Genomic DNA, 14,957 nt, shown 5'->3' on the forward strand with positions numbered 1-14,957 from the left:
GAGCCGTTACCAATCAGTGTAGGACAATACTCAGATAGATGGACTAGTTGTCTGATTTGGTGTAAGGCAGTTTCCTATGCTCCCTTGTGTAACATTTCAGAGACCTATTATAAAATTGAAATAAATAAATTCAAACTATTTCTGTCCCACCTCTCTACCCTACAATGGGTCACTCTGGGTGGCTCACAATCCAATTGTACACAGTAAATAAAAAACACAATAAAACATTAAAATAGACAAAATACATAGAATACAGTTGACAATTCAAGGGGAGTAATATTAAAGGGGACTAGAGGTAAAATTTGAAAGAGGAAAAACATAGAATAAGTTTCAGACTATACTTTAAGTTGCTGTCAAAGGTTCTCCAGAACAAAATGGTTTTCAAATGTCTCCTAAATGCCATCAGGGAGGGAACACCTTGGGCTTCTTGGGGTAGGTATTCCAAAGGCTGGGGGCCATAATTAAAAAGGGCCATGGCTGAAAAAGGGTGGTATCCAAATAATGCTTTCTGTGAGTGCAAGGATTTTTGCTTGCACAACAGGACTTTCTCCTTCTCCTCTACCCCCATGCATGCCCTTCCCTCCTGTTCTGGAGGGGAGTAGCAGGTTGACAGGAGGTGGTCTTTTTATATTACTCTTCCTGCAGTACTAATATTGTGTGTGTAGGCTAGGATACACCGCAGCTGACTTTATGTTTAAATCATACTGTAATCAGAGTAAAAGTGTCCTAGTAACCTCTGCTTAGCATTGGCGTTGCACAGCATGGTTTTAAGCATGTTTACTTCAAGTTCGTTTGCCTTCAATGGGACTTACTCCCAAGTAAGTGAGCTTTGAAAGGCAGTTTTAATTTGCAAGTTGTTTTGCAATGTCGGTTGTATTATGCCCAATGCCAGCCCAGGTAGCTTGTTTATGGAGAGCAGACCTTGTAAGGATTATTTGGCATCCCAGAGTACGGTTAAGCGACGGGTTTCCTAAACCTCTCAGGTTCGTAACGCAGGGGACATCATGAAACCGCCCACTCGCGGTCTTGGGAGTTAAGGGCCAAGATTTGCAGTTCCACGTGGTTGGGAAGAAAATGCGGGAAACATGTACGCTAGAACTGGACAAGATCTGGGTATAGTAGTTGAGTCGGCAGAGGTACAAAACCACTAGCATGTTTAAAGTATTGGCTCTCGGCCCAAGTGGGAGGGGAGCACTTGCCCGAAAGAGACAATCGCCTTCGCCTGCTCACACAGCGGGGCGGTGGCGAGGGTTTACACTTTCTTTTCGGTTGTCTACCCATCGTTGGTGCCTTCCTATTTCATAAATGTTGCGCTTTCTTTCAGTCCTGCCAACTTGGAGCTGAGAGGCACTCCTCGCAAAAGACACTCCTCCTTCCTTTTCTCGTTCCCCCTCTTCCCCCCGTTTTCTTTCTTTCTTGCTGCGTCTGTTTGTACTTTAGCTGATCCACTAATCCCCTGAGAAAGCCTATTTGCAGTGAAGAGTATCTGTAGGGGGCGAGGCTGGTCCATGTGGGTTTGTGTCATTGGTTTGCAAAGAGAGACCCCGCCTATTGCCCAAAAAGAAAAAAAAAGGAAAAAGAGAGAGAGAGACCCTACCTCTCTCCTAGCCACTCAACACAACGGAGGTGGAAGAAACGGAGCTCCTAACGGAGGGGGACGATTCACTCCCCTTTTTCTTTTTTGCTGGAGAAGCACCAGCGAAAGACTTCTTTTTTTAAAAAAAACCCAAACCAAAACAAAGCGAGGAAAAGAATCCAAGTTGCCATTCGCTTCGCCCCCTCCGTTTTCTCTCTCCCTCCCCCCATCCTCACTTGGAGTAGCGGCCGGAGCTTAGCGAAGGAAGAGAGGATTAAGTTTTCGTGGGGTGTGGGGTTGTGTGTATCATTTTAAGGTGGATCTCTGGCACCAAGAGCCCCGGCGGAAAAAAAAGGCAGCGGAGGCGATCGATACAGGGGGGAAGATGCAGCGCTGAGAGCCCAGGCGACAGCTTTAGCCAAAGGGGGGGGGCGGGTTGCTCCCTGTGGACGTTCAGAGCCAACGACGAGGTAAGGGGGGCAGGCGGGGAAGGGAAATTGAGACGATTTCCCAAGCTGCTTCGGTCGGCGGTACTATCCTTTTCTTCCCGCTAATAACCTACCTGCAGTCATAATGTTTGTGCTCGCGCTGGTGTCCAAGTGTTTTCGTTTCACTGCGCCATCCAGGGAAGGGAAGCGGGGGAAGGACAAGGGAAAGCTTGAAATGTGAGGACATCTTTGGTCATACCTCACCCCCTCCGGCCGCCTTTAATCCGTCTTGAAGAGTCCCTTCCTTCCAACTCTAGCCCCCGCGAGGCTACACATTTTGAGCGAATGTACCTTTTCTGACCCCCATCCACCCAGTGCGATGTAAAGGCGTGTGTATTTGTCAAAAATGCGTTCCGATCCAGATCTTGGCTTAAGCGCGCGCGTTTGGTTGTGTGGATGTTTCACCCTCCTCCCCCCCTCGTTATTACGTACATTTTATTTTTTAACATTTTTGGCATGGGTCAGATCGCACAGGAGCCAAGGTGGGACATACGGAACAAGTGGATCTATCGTCGCTTCCCGCCCCGCCACCCCCCTCTCCAAAAGAGTCGGGAGAAAAAGCCTGTATTTTGTTGTTGCTGCTGTTGCATGGTGGAAGGGCTAAAACCTGACGGCGGAGGGGGGGGAGAGAAAAAATGACAATAAGTTGCTGCCCGCCTTCTTCATCCTTTAAAAATCCTCCCTCCCTCCCCGCTTAGGCGGAGAGTAAGTGAGAGACGTTAAATGAGGTGAAGTGGAAATCTTTTGTTTTGCTGGGCTCTGCATTGTTTACTTAGTACTGAGTGTGATGGACAACATCTGCCAGCAGATTAGCAGGGTAACCCACGGTTTGCAGCGCTGCCAAAGTCTCGGCCAAGACAAGGGAGGAGGAAGGGGGGCATCGAGGGGGGAAAGGGAGAGAGGAGAGACAGACATTGCACGCTGCTCAGCCTGGGGACTTCCTTCTCCGAAGGCTGCAGAGAGTCTACTTCTTGCCCTAGTGCACTTCCCCCCTTCCCCGCGCAGCTGTACTTGAATGCAATCAGGAGAAAGTTTTCCTACTGCTGGAAGTGGCGATAAGGGGAAACGATTGGGTTAGGGTGGTTGGTTGGGTGTGATCCGTCTCGGCCCTTCCCCCCCTTTCTCTTTTTAAACTACTTTGAATCGGGGGGGGTCGGGACGGGCGTGGAATACGTTTTATTGATTTTACGGGCAAAACGAAAGCGATATCTGTCAGAGCCCTGTAAAACAAACAAACGCAAAGCGGTGTGGGTGTGGGAAAAGGGTTGGAATCAGCGACGTTAGGGGAATCCGGATAGGTCGCGGAGGCACTTCGGGAACCGGGTGTGTGCGTGTGTGTGATAAAGGCACCGCCATCTGTGGAGAGTGCTGCTTTGCCTAGAGATTTTAAAAAGCCTTTTCTTTCCTGGGGAAGCGTTCTGCTTAGTTTCATTGTGACGTTTGTATAAGGACCGTGCAGGATTTTGTGTGTGTGTGTCATTCCCCTGCGTGGAAAAATTGGGTTTCTGGATATCCTAACAATCAGTGCTCGATTTTGTTTTTCTTCCATTTGATTGTACAAATTATTGTTATTTAATAATAATAATAACAACAATAATAAATGACCTTCCTTACCGAGATTGCCAGATAGGACGTTCGCTTCCTATATTGTTAAATCACGGTCGCTGTGTTGGGTTATTGGAGAGGACCTAATGTTGATTGTTCGGACACTTTATACTTGTATGGATCTTATCCCCTCCTCTCTTCCTTTTCCCTCCCCCACCTCTTGAAACACACAGAGCAGCAGCAAACATCCTTTAGCTCCTTTGGAAAGGAAAATGGGAAGTGCTGTTTTCAAGAATGAAATGGCTAAGCGTTTTGGAAAGGTGTTACCATCTGCACAAATAAGCAGAGAATTATCAGTGAGTCAATCAGCTCCTTAGCATCTCCTCTGCATATCATTCTGATGGTGGTCAGGCAAGACATTTTCAGAGAAGAACAAATTATTTATGTCTGACTCCTTGACTTGTAATCATTTGAAGTTTTCTTGTTCCCTTGTCCAGCTCTTTTGTGTGAAATGGTCTCCTTTCTAAATAATTGAAATAAATACAACATATACTTTATGCCACAGTGCTTTATATTTTATATATGTCTAAATACTGATTCAGTGTACATATTTGAAAGAAAATCAAATCTTTTTCTTATTGTTCTTGTGGAAAGAAATACAGTAGAGTGTCCCTTTAAGCAGTACTAACTACTTTTTAAGGCTAACAGTTGTCCTTTAAGTTGATTACAACCAATAAGTGTGTATAAGACTAATGAAAATGTTATAGTAAAGTGCTCTTAAGCAACTGTTAACGTCTGCAACACATGGAAGGATGCAGTGTATAGTTTGATAATATTTTCTGAACTAAAGAGTAAGTTAGAAAGAGAGGCAAGGTTCAGTTGATTGACCTTTATGTCTTATCACTTGCTGTTGTTGGTGATGAATATTTGGGGAAAGTAGTCGTACTGTAATCCCATTCTGTTAGAACCAGGTGAACTTCTGTACTGACATCAGTGAATTGGCAATGTCAGCTCATTGAATCCAAGCTTTCATGGATTTCAGTAGATCTTGATGTGATGTGTTTTTATCAGTGAAAGTTGGCTAGCAAAAAACCCTACTTTTTAAATGCAGTGAGGAGATGATGTAAGTTAGTCTAGCTCTTTAATAAGCCAAACTGAATATTGTTGCATTATAAGAGTGTGTTCAGAATGGTATGATGTACCTCAGCGCTGATTGTGATCCAGGCATTTCATTTATATAACCTATTTGTAAAAGGTCTATTTTTGTCAGTGGTGTATGTGGTTTTTAACTCTTGCAAAAGAGCACATAAGTTTTCCTGTTCTGGAGTTGATCAGAATGAATTTATTGATACACACAGCCTGCACTTCAGAAGAGGGTATAATCTGCCTGTAAGAAATAGTGCAGTGGTTCCCAACCTTTATGAGTACGGGACCCCCTTTTTAAACTCAAATTTTTTTGTGACCCCCACATGCTAATTGTTGTAATTTTAGTATCTGTTAATTGAAAAAAAATACATAATGAAGTGTTAAGTAATGTCATACCCATACCCAGGTACTCCCAGCCCCACACGCGTGCAGGTGCGCATGCATACACACACACACTCACTCGCTCACCTACCCACCCACCAGAACAGGTCCTTCCCCAAATGAATCTGCTCAGATAATTACTGCTGAAACCCACATTCTGAAGAAGAGTGTAACCAGGTCACATTCACACCGTGCATTTATTCTACTATTATTCCACTTTAAATACTCATGGCTTCCCCCCCCCAAAAAGCCTGGGAAGTATAGTATATCAAGGGTGCTGAGAGTTGTTAGGAGGCTCCTGTTCTCCTCAGAGAGCTACAATTCCCTGAGTGGTTTAACGTTCCAACCCTTTTCTCCCAGGAAACTCTGGGAATTGTAGATCTGTGAGGGGAACAAGGGCCTTGTAACAACTCTCAACCTCAAGAAACTACACTTCCCAGCATACTTTGGGGGAAGCCATGACTGTTTCAAGTGGAATAATAGTGCAATAAATGTACAGTATGAATGCAGCCCAAGAGTGTCCAGGTGACCAAATGATTAAGTGTTGACAGGCTCTTAAATCCATGGTATAACTGAGTTAATGAGAAGGCTGGTGCTGTTTTGCAGCTGTCTGAAATTGCCACTACACTATTGTGGGGCAGGGAATTTAAGAACAATTGGGTGTCATATATAAAAAATGCTTTGGAAGTATTTTAATTTAATAATTTAACAGGTTTTTTAAGTTTAAAAACGTAAGGTTATAATACAAACTACTTAAAAGAGCAAGGAACTTAAAAACAAAATATACAACACCGTCCAATGACCTTACACAGAAGAAAGACAGGTTCTCACAGCATTTGGATAAAAGTTACCTTGGGAACGACCAGCCGGCTCCGGAACTCGCCTTTCCCTTCACCATGGCAGGCAAGACAGTCACCCCTGGTGGTGGTGGTGCACTCTAACCTAGCCTGCCTGGTAACCGGCTGCAACGCCGCTCGAGGCCCCGCCCCGCAGGAGATCCAGCCCAGCGCCCTTCCCTGCTCTTCCCCCACGCCTTCCACGTGCTAGTGCAGGCAGGGCAGCTCTCTGCCTGGCCCGCTTCCTGGTGCCTAGGGGCGGCTCTGGGTGTCATTCCTCTGATGGTATCACACCTGGTGCGGTCCGCAGCCCCCTAGTGATGCCGCTGGTAGGCAGGCAGGCAGGCAGGCAGGCTCTTTCCCTCTGCCTCCGTATTTGCGGTGGCGGCGGCAGCGGCATTTCCTCTGCAGTCTGCTCTCTTGTCTGCGGCCCCAGTTTTACTGGTGACCCCCTTGGGGGCTACAGCCCCCAGGCTGGGAATCACTGAAATAGTGAAAATACATATATTTTCTTCAGTGACTTCTTATTCCATCTCAAATTGCCAAACTATTAAAAATTTGAGGGAGCAAAATAGTGTTTGCTGAACACCTTTACTAAGGAAACAATTGCATTACTGTAATTATTAATACATATTAGTATTTAGGCTGTGTGGAAATAGTACTATATTGATGAATATTCATTAAATTGTTAGGAACTGAGGGGAAAAATTAGACAACTCTGTCTCTGTATTTGGCAAAGATGTCTGTAAATGAGATCACATGGATCATGCAGCCAATAATACTTCAAGAAAAATTGCTTACCTCATGATGCATCACTGAAGGGACTGTGTAATGAATACAGTTGTGAAAAATAAATGATTATTTTGAAAAGGTCATTGAACATAAGATGAAAAATATGAAATCACATGAATTATAAAGCCAAATCATTTTATATTTGGGGTTGTAACAGTTTGGTTCAGGTTCACTTGCAGCATACATGGTTGAGACTAGTAAAGGCTTTGATGTGACTGACTTGGTTCACTGATAAAATAATGTAAATATTCATATTATGATGCACTGTTTAATCCTGGAGTAGTATTTGATTTTGAAACTAAGGATATTAGTTTCAAAATAAGTTGCTGGACTATACCTCCCATCATTCATAACCTTTTGCCATGCTGGCTGAGGCTAATGGAAGGTGGAGTCAACATCTGGAGGGACACAGGTTTCTCACCCCGATGTAATATGATAGAAAAACTTAAAAAGTTTAAGACTGCAATCCTATACTTCGGCCTTCGTTACACTGGTTCCTTCTAGAAGTTTCAACTGTAATCAGCATTGCGTCATGCAGGCCCAGTGACCATAGTCTGAAGTTTTAATTGGGATCCAGTGTTAATACGGTATGGATAATTTGGGGGATTGATACGTTATTTGTTGTAAGCCAACCCTGGAATCCTTTGGTGTTATGTGGTACGATGTATATCTACATACCTTTGTAAATAAATAAACACAGGTGACCTGTAAGAGAATTATCTCTTTAATTAGTAGCAGTGTTAGATGCTGACCCTCAGGTCAAAGATTAGAAAGAAAAGGTTTTGGTAAGAATGCTAACTGCCACAGAGACTGTCTCTTGACTGACTACAGCATAGGGGAATTGCAGAAAAGTGCTGTCCTTTACCTATCCCTCAGCTGGGCTGTTTACCATTGCAGTTTGGCCTACTGGAGATTTCAGCCTTAACCAGATGGTTTCGGTCCAACCTGCTGCGTCTTAGCCACTGAAGGGAGGATGGAAGCCTGGACAACCCCAAAATGTATAACAAACTTCCAGACTCCCAAATGATCTCCGCCATGCCCCCTCTATGATGAGCTTCTGCCGGGCCTTGAAGACCTGGCTCTTCAGGCAAGCTTTTGGGGTGGGTTAGGTTTTATTATTGTTGAGATTTTTAATGTTTTAATGTATTTGTATGTTTTTATTTTGTACGTCGCCCAGAGTGGCTGGACAGCCAGCCAGATGGGCGACTAATAAATTTAATAAATAAATAAATAAATAAATAAATAAATAGAAAGTGTGATAAAACCCAGATACTGACTTTTCTAGAATGGTGAATGGTTTATTCTGTTGCTGGTCAGTGAATTTATTGCCACATCATTTTCTTCCCTTTTAAGTCAAATCTTTATTGTAAAACAGGAATGATATAATTATTGTTATTATTATTTGATTTATATCCCGCCCTTCCTCCCAGCAGGAGCCCAGGGCGGCAAACAAAAGCACTAAAAACATTAAAACATCATAAAAACAAACTTTAAAACACATTAAAACAAAACATCTTCAAAAAGTTACTTTAAAAAAGCTACCAAAACATCTTCCAAGATTAAAAACATTTTAAAAAAGAAAGTTTAAGAACATATTAAAAAGCAATTCCAACACAGATGGAGACTGGGATAGGTCTCAACTTTAAAGGCTTGTTGAAAGAGGACAGTTGAAAGATATCTTGCCCCACCCTCACCTTTCACCTTTTGGTCTGTTCTGGTTGGTGTTCAACAGAGACTTTCAGATTGTGGGTCAGATTCTGTTCTGGTTCAGGAAAATACAGGCCCTGGTCTTTCTTTCTTGGAAGCATTCATACACCACTCTTCAGCCTCAGGGACTCCCAGAGCTGCTTATAAAAAATCAGTAGGAAGACAGTTCCTTTTCTCAGGCCCACAATCTAAAAAGTCTTCACACACAAGGAAGAAGAGATGGGAAAAAGCAAACTCAGGCGTTAGTCCTTAAAGGTATTGTTATCATACTGCAGGTATGTCTAGGAGAATAAACCCTTGTGGGACACACACACCCAGCTCCATCAGGTCTGGAAGCAGAGCAGATGACAGTGTCTGGGCCAAAATGAGAATGCTACTTCTGCCACACAGTTTCCCCCCACAAATATCTTGATGGAATCCTCACAGGAGAGTGTTTGATGGAGTTCTCTCCTGTCTTGCTGATGTTAGTGGCAGTTCTAGCTGTCTTGGCTTTAGCAAAGACTGCAATCCTAAACACAGTTACTAGGGAGTAAGCCTCACTGAATGCAGTGGGACTTGCTTTTGAGTAAACCACCTAGGATTGCAGTGTTAGGAGTTAATTCATCTTCCATGATGACAGATGTGTTTGCCCAAAAATACATAATGTGGGGTGGCCAGTTTAATGCCCCCCAGATGTTCTGCATTATCAGCTGCCACCATCCCTGACAGTTGTCCTTGCTGGCTGGAGCTTATGGAAAATGTAGTCCAGAATATTTGGAGGCTCCATAAAGGCTGACCCTGACATAATGTATGAAGGGGATATGTTTGTCTCTAAATGTTAAGAGGACATGTGATGGACACATGCTGCACCCAGTCATTGCTCAAAAAGGGCTCTCAGACTTCTGTTGCTGATGAGATAGGCAATCCACAAGAAGCAAGGCAATGGGAGAGTCAGGACAGAATGTATGTTTAGATTGTTTCTCCTGAAAGACTTGCTTCTTCCAGACAAGCTGTGGCTTCTTGTGGAGGGACAGGAAAAGGTCTCTCCAGGAGTAATGAGGGCCTGCTGGACAAGAACCTCCTGCACCCAGTCACTGCCCATTGTGGACACATACCAGTGAGCCAAGATTGGCCCCATCTCTCTGCCATGTGTTTTCTACATATTTGGGTACATGTGGCTGTGTGCCTTTCCATGATGTCCTGTGTTTTCCTGTTACCTATAAGGAACAATGGTGTAAATGTGGTAAATGCATTTACCCCATAAATTGAATCAGCTCTCAGTGAGTCAAGCTCTGTAGTGCAAATTGAATGCCATTCATTCTCTTTTCTGTTTATTTTTAAAATATAGCATTGTAACTTACCAATATAGAACAAGTCTTTGAATGACAGTTTTCTTTATGATGTGCCTCTATTTAGGTTCAATTTAACAGGGTAACTCTTGCAGAGTGACTTTTGCAGAGCTCCAGTTCCAGAATGTCAGTTAATACCAAGTCACTCCTGCATGAATCACTTTTGAAAACCAAGGTATACCCTTTGCCCTTATGTATTTCCTACATGGAAAAAAAAGATTAAGAGGAGTTTGCGCTAATAGCACAACGGTGCCACTTGCTTTCATTTTTAACGTTGTCATTTCAGTAGAGAGGACTTGTCAACATAATTTATGTGAGCATGTCTTGGGTTCCAGTGCTAATAATCTCCTTATTGTTAAAAAGCATCAGCCTAAATGTGCTGTGTCCTAGGCAAAGGCTTCAGATAGACATCTATTCAGGCTGAGGTTGGTGAAGACAAATTTTCTGTCAACCTCGGCACTGTACAGAAAATACTTTTGCAGTTCATTCTCATTACGTTTTTAAGAATTGCAAGTTCTGAACTGGATGTGCTTGACTGATTGTAGAAGACGAGATAATGCTGTCAACAAATGTCCATCAAGTAATCTTACCATTACTATTGGATAGAAATGATTCTCCAAATAAAAGTTACAAGTCTACAAACATTTTACTCACAGACCTATGTTAGGAACATAGGAAACTGCCTTATACCAAGTCGCATCAATGATCCATCTAGTTCCATATTGTCTGCACTAACTTTCAGTAGCTTTCTAGGATTTCAGACAGACATTCCCAGCCTTCCCTGTAGATGCTGGGGAATCAATCTGGGTCCTTCTGCATGCAAAACAGGTGTTCTACCACTAAGCTTTGGCCCTTCCCACATCATTTGTGGCCCCCAAGGGAAAAACAACAACACATCCTTCTTGTAATGTTTCCCTGCTTTATCTCCTGGAGGCAATTCTTACTTGTCACTGAGAACCATGCAGGCAGCTGTTTACAACCCTGGCTTACCCTTTTAACCAAACCCTTATTTATCCATTCTCACATCCCCCAACTATTAATTTCAGGAAAGGAACAGTGCTAGGGCCCAAACCAGTCTGGAAGTTGCATGTCTGAACTAATACGTCCTTTTATTTAATTCCAGACACCTAAGAGCAGCTTGAGGTTGCTAGTGGTGAGGAAAGCCAGTCCTTTGTTTATTCACATGTGAGGCATGGTGACCCTGAGTCTTGATTCAACAATCCTGCTGAAGCCAAGGGGTTTCTGAGTCTGTAGTCTTTCCCTAGATGGGAGATTGCTTGGGAACCCTGTGTATACTGGTTTCAGTTATCTGTGATAGATGAAATGCAGGATATATATGTAATAAATTACTATTGCATGATAAATGACTTCTGGGTATTGAAGTTGAAGAAATCCACAGAGAAGTTGTTGGTGTATATTGTTAATGAAATTTGAGCTTCTGAATTTATCTGAATTAAGACATTGTTGACTTTCAAAATTTGTTTCCAGTACAGATACTTTTTCTTAAAGATGCGCCTTATTTTTATTTTTTTTACAACATGTTTAAATAAGTATTGCTTCAGCTTTTCCTTGGAAATACAGAACACCTCAGTTACTCCAGCACGTTATATATCTGTAGTGTTGTCAAACAATCAATTGCCATTTACATGCAGCAGTGTGTACAAATTATTAAGTAAGTAGGCCCCCAAAGCACAGCATGGTAAGGGAATCTTTGGAGTAGAGACCTAATCTTACCTGGCAGGGGAGATGCCATAATCATGAAGGTGGTTTTTCCAGGGTGAGGCTCATCCATTACATTCCAGGTGATTTTCCCAAATGCAGGAAACTTGCCTGCATAATTTGTGGTAGCAAATGTGCCCTGATTCAAAGACACTAAATAAGCCCCACTATTAAAAATATGTTGTCAGATACTGTTCTACTATGTTATTCTGCTGAACATCTTTGGAAGAGAACAAAAGTTATCCTTTTCCTGTTTCTAAAAGAGATGAACAAGAGTGAACATAACAGTACATGACAGTACAAAGTACAAAGCAAGAGAATATTTAGAAATGTTTTAGAAAAATATGAAAACATAAGAGAATCTTTCCTTTTCTTCCTCAACCAGCTTCCCTGCTAAGCACACTGCTCCATTATCCTGTTTCACACCAAATTTAGGAATCCTCAATGCCTCTTCTCTGCTTTTGGTGCTTAACTAAATCTGCCTTTCTTCTCTACCTTCTTTACTCTCTGCTAAAGACTTTTCTTCCTTTAATAAAAACAGTAGGCGGAAACCAACATTGTGCAAGCGGACATTTGTTTGTGCAGTGGAACTTTACTGTTTTCCCTGCTGCAGCTCCTGTGCACCCCCAAAATGTGTTCCAGAGGGTCCACCAGCCCTTCAGAGCAGATTCTGAGGGTGTATTGAGGGCTGAGGGAGGAGAGAAGAAGGTGAAATCTGTTTTACATGGGCAGTTTGAGCAGGTTACATGCAACACTATCTGATCCAATCTCTCTTCCTTGTTCCCCACCCTTTCCAAACGTTTCCTTCTCTTATATCTTCCTCAGCTCTTTCCTCTTTCGCTCTCTCTCGCTTGACAAGTTGAGTCATCCAACCCCTCTGCATGCCCTTTTGGCGCTATCCTGTTCCAACTACTGGTTGTCATGGCATCTGCCATTTTGCTCCTCTTAACCACATAATTGACCTATCCCCTTTCTTCTTGCTTCTTACCTGCTTGTCACCACTTGCCATTATTTCCCTGTTCTTAACAAAATTCTTTGAGTTATCCTGTCTCTCTAATAATCGCTGTCCAGCTTTCCTGTTCATCAGAAAAATCTTCATCCTAAAATCTTCCCGCTGTCTTGATTTTTTCCACTTTGCTTACAATCTGGCTTCTGTCTGCTACTACAATGGCTCTCACTGAAATCAGTCTTCTCGCTACAGAATCCAGCAGTCTGCACTTGGTTTTTTCTTTGTCTGACCTCTCTGCTACCTTTGATACAGTTGATCACTACCTCTCCCTTAGTTCCCTTCATACTCTAGGTTTTCATATCTTTGTCCTCACTGGTTCATCTCTTACCTGTTCCAGGGTAGCTCATCAAATCTCATGACTTTCAATACTATCTATGTCCTGATGAAAGTTAGCTCTATTTTTCTATTCTAGAACCTTCCCTCTCTATTAGTTCTCTCAGCTCCAACTGCCTATCGCATATTACTGCTGGGATGTTTCATCATTGTCTGAAACTCAGTACTGTATATCCAAGACCAACCTATTCCCAAGCCTTTCTCTCATTGTATACTCCTTGTACTGAGGCATTAAGCCCTAGTCCAGTCTTTTGATTTATCCTTCTACAGTTCCCACATTCAGTTTGTTGCCAAGGCATGCTTTTTCTCTCTGTACAACTTTTTAACAATATGGCACTACCTCTATTCCCTCTCAGCTGAAACATTTGTCCATGCTCTAGTCATCTGCTACAATAACTACTGTAATTTTATTGACTCTGCACTGCAGCCCTCACACCTCCATGCCACCAGAATCATTCATCTTTCTTGGCACTAAAAACTTATGATGCTCAACCTTGGACTTCTGTCATATCTTCGATCCTGCACTGAATCCCCATCTTTGCCTTCAGTTTCCTTTATGGCTTTGCATCTCCCAACTCTGTGTTACCAGTATCCATTTATTTCTATCTGCTCCTTCAGCGGTAGCATTCTGAGGTGACCGGGCTTCACTTGCTTTCTTAAATGGCACCACCCCTCTTCCTGTCCCTTATGTTTGGAGGTCCTTCCCAGAATGCATGTGTGATGCCATTTCTTAAAATCTACCTTATCCATGAAACCTTTGGTAAAGCCCCTTGTTCTCATTATCTACTGATTATAAACCTTAACATATATTATTGAAAGTTTGTTCTCCCTCTTTTTACCCTTGCCTCCATCTTCCTCTCCTCCTGCTATTTCCTCTCCTTTAACAAATATTTTACTGTAAGTTCCTTTGGGGCAGGGACCTGGCTTTCTTTTGTTATACAAGTCTTTCCAATGAAAAGAGCTCTTCTATAAGACAGCATATCTAAATGTTGTTTACTTTGCTTTATGTTAGTCTTTTGGTGTGTTTACTCAAGAAGTTTATTTGTGTTTGCTAAGGGCAGCTTTAGGCACAGTTACTTGAGTACAAAATGCAGGTGTACAGTAGCAGCTACAAAGGAGTTGTTTATTTCACCTTTACATAAAACCAGAACGATTGGGAAAGGATTGTGCCCCCACTTCTGTTTATTTTAAAGAGCAGTGATTTGTACCAGTGCCATCTCCAAGTATGGGGAGTCCTCGGTGGTCTCTGGTCTTCCTCCCTGCAGTCACCCACATGTTCTCTCTCTGTGTCTGGGCCCAGTTCCCATCACTGCCCAGAGAGAAAGAACAGAAGTGAGCAAGCCTCTCACTTCTTTTGCTTCCTTGTAGTCTCCATGTGGGCCAAACAGATGAGCAGATGAAAAGATGGCAAGAGCAAAATGAGCAGTCAGCAGTAGAGCCCCTCCTGAGTAATGGGCCTCAGCCCTGAGGATGCCAACTCTAATACTGGCCATTATTTCTACACATGTGTATCTTTGACAGTTTGTGTGTGTGCATTCATTCCCAAGTATGAAATATAGTCTGAGTAGTTCTAAAAGTCTTCAACCAACCCCATTCCCTGGTTCTCAGAATGTGACATACCTAATCAGAAGACATCTTGCATATAATTGGGGGTCAGGAGAAAAGCATATCCTCACAATTAGTGGTGTTAGAGTATAATAAAGATATCATATGGGCAGTAATACTGTTAAGATTCATTCCGTTAACTCTTGAGATTTCTTGCTAGAACTGTTGCGCTGTCTTGTGTCCTGTCCTTCATTACCCTTCATTATCCTTCTGAGGCAGGTTAGGTGGATACAGCAGATCTATGTTATACCTTGGTAAACATGCCAAACCCTGTGGCTAATTGCAGAGCTGGTGTGATGTTCCTATATTAATGTATATATGGTAAGTGTTGTTGTTTTAGAAGATACATGGTAAGGGGAGTGAAAGAGGAGGGGGAGTGAATGGGCAGTAGAATGCGAGATGATTGGCTGAGTGTTTAAAATGGCTGAATGTATAAAAGGAAGAGTGAGAGTGGAATCGGGGGGAGAAGAGAACTGAGTGGATTGCTTAGTG

General features: G+C 42.7%; 1 protein-coding gene across 2 annotated transcripts in view; it reads left to right on the forward strand.

Moving 5' to 3' along the window:
* Positions 1-1,587: 1,587 nt before the first annotated feature.
* The window catches only part of CTBP2 (C-terminal binding protein 2), a 303,109-nt gene continuing 289,739 nt past the window's right edge, over positions 1,588-14,957 (forward strand). For both annotated transcript variants that reach the window (XM_061635711.1, XM_061635710.1), the window contains exon 1: positions 1,588-2,046. The gene's annotated coding sequence lies outside the window, so the exon portion shown is untranslated. The remainder of the gene's footprint in view (positions 2,047-14,957) is intronic.

Source organism: Rhineura floridana, chromosome 7, assembly GCF_030035675.1.
Source record: "Rhineura floridana isolate rRhiFlo1 chromosome 7, rRhiFlo1.hap2, whole genome shotgun sequence".
NCBI classification, from domain to species: domain Eukaryota; kingdom Metazoa; phylum Chordata; class Lepidosauria; order Squamata; family Rhineuridae; genus Rhineura; species Rhineura floridana.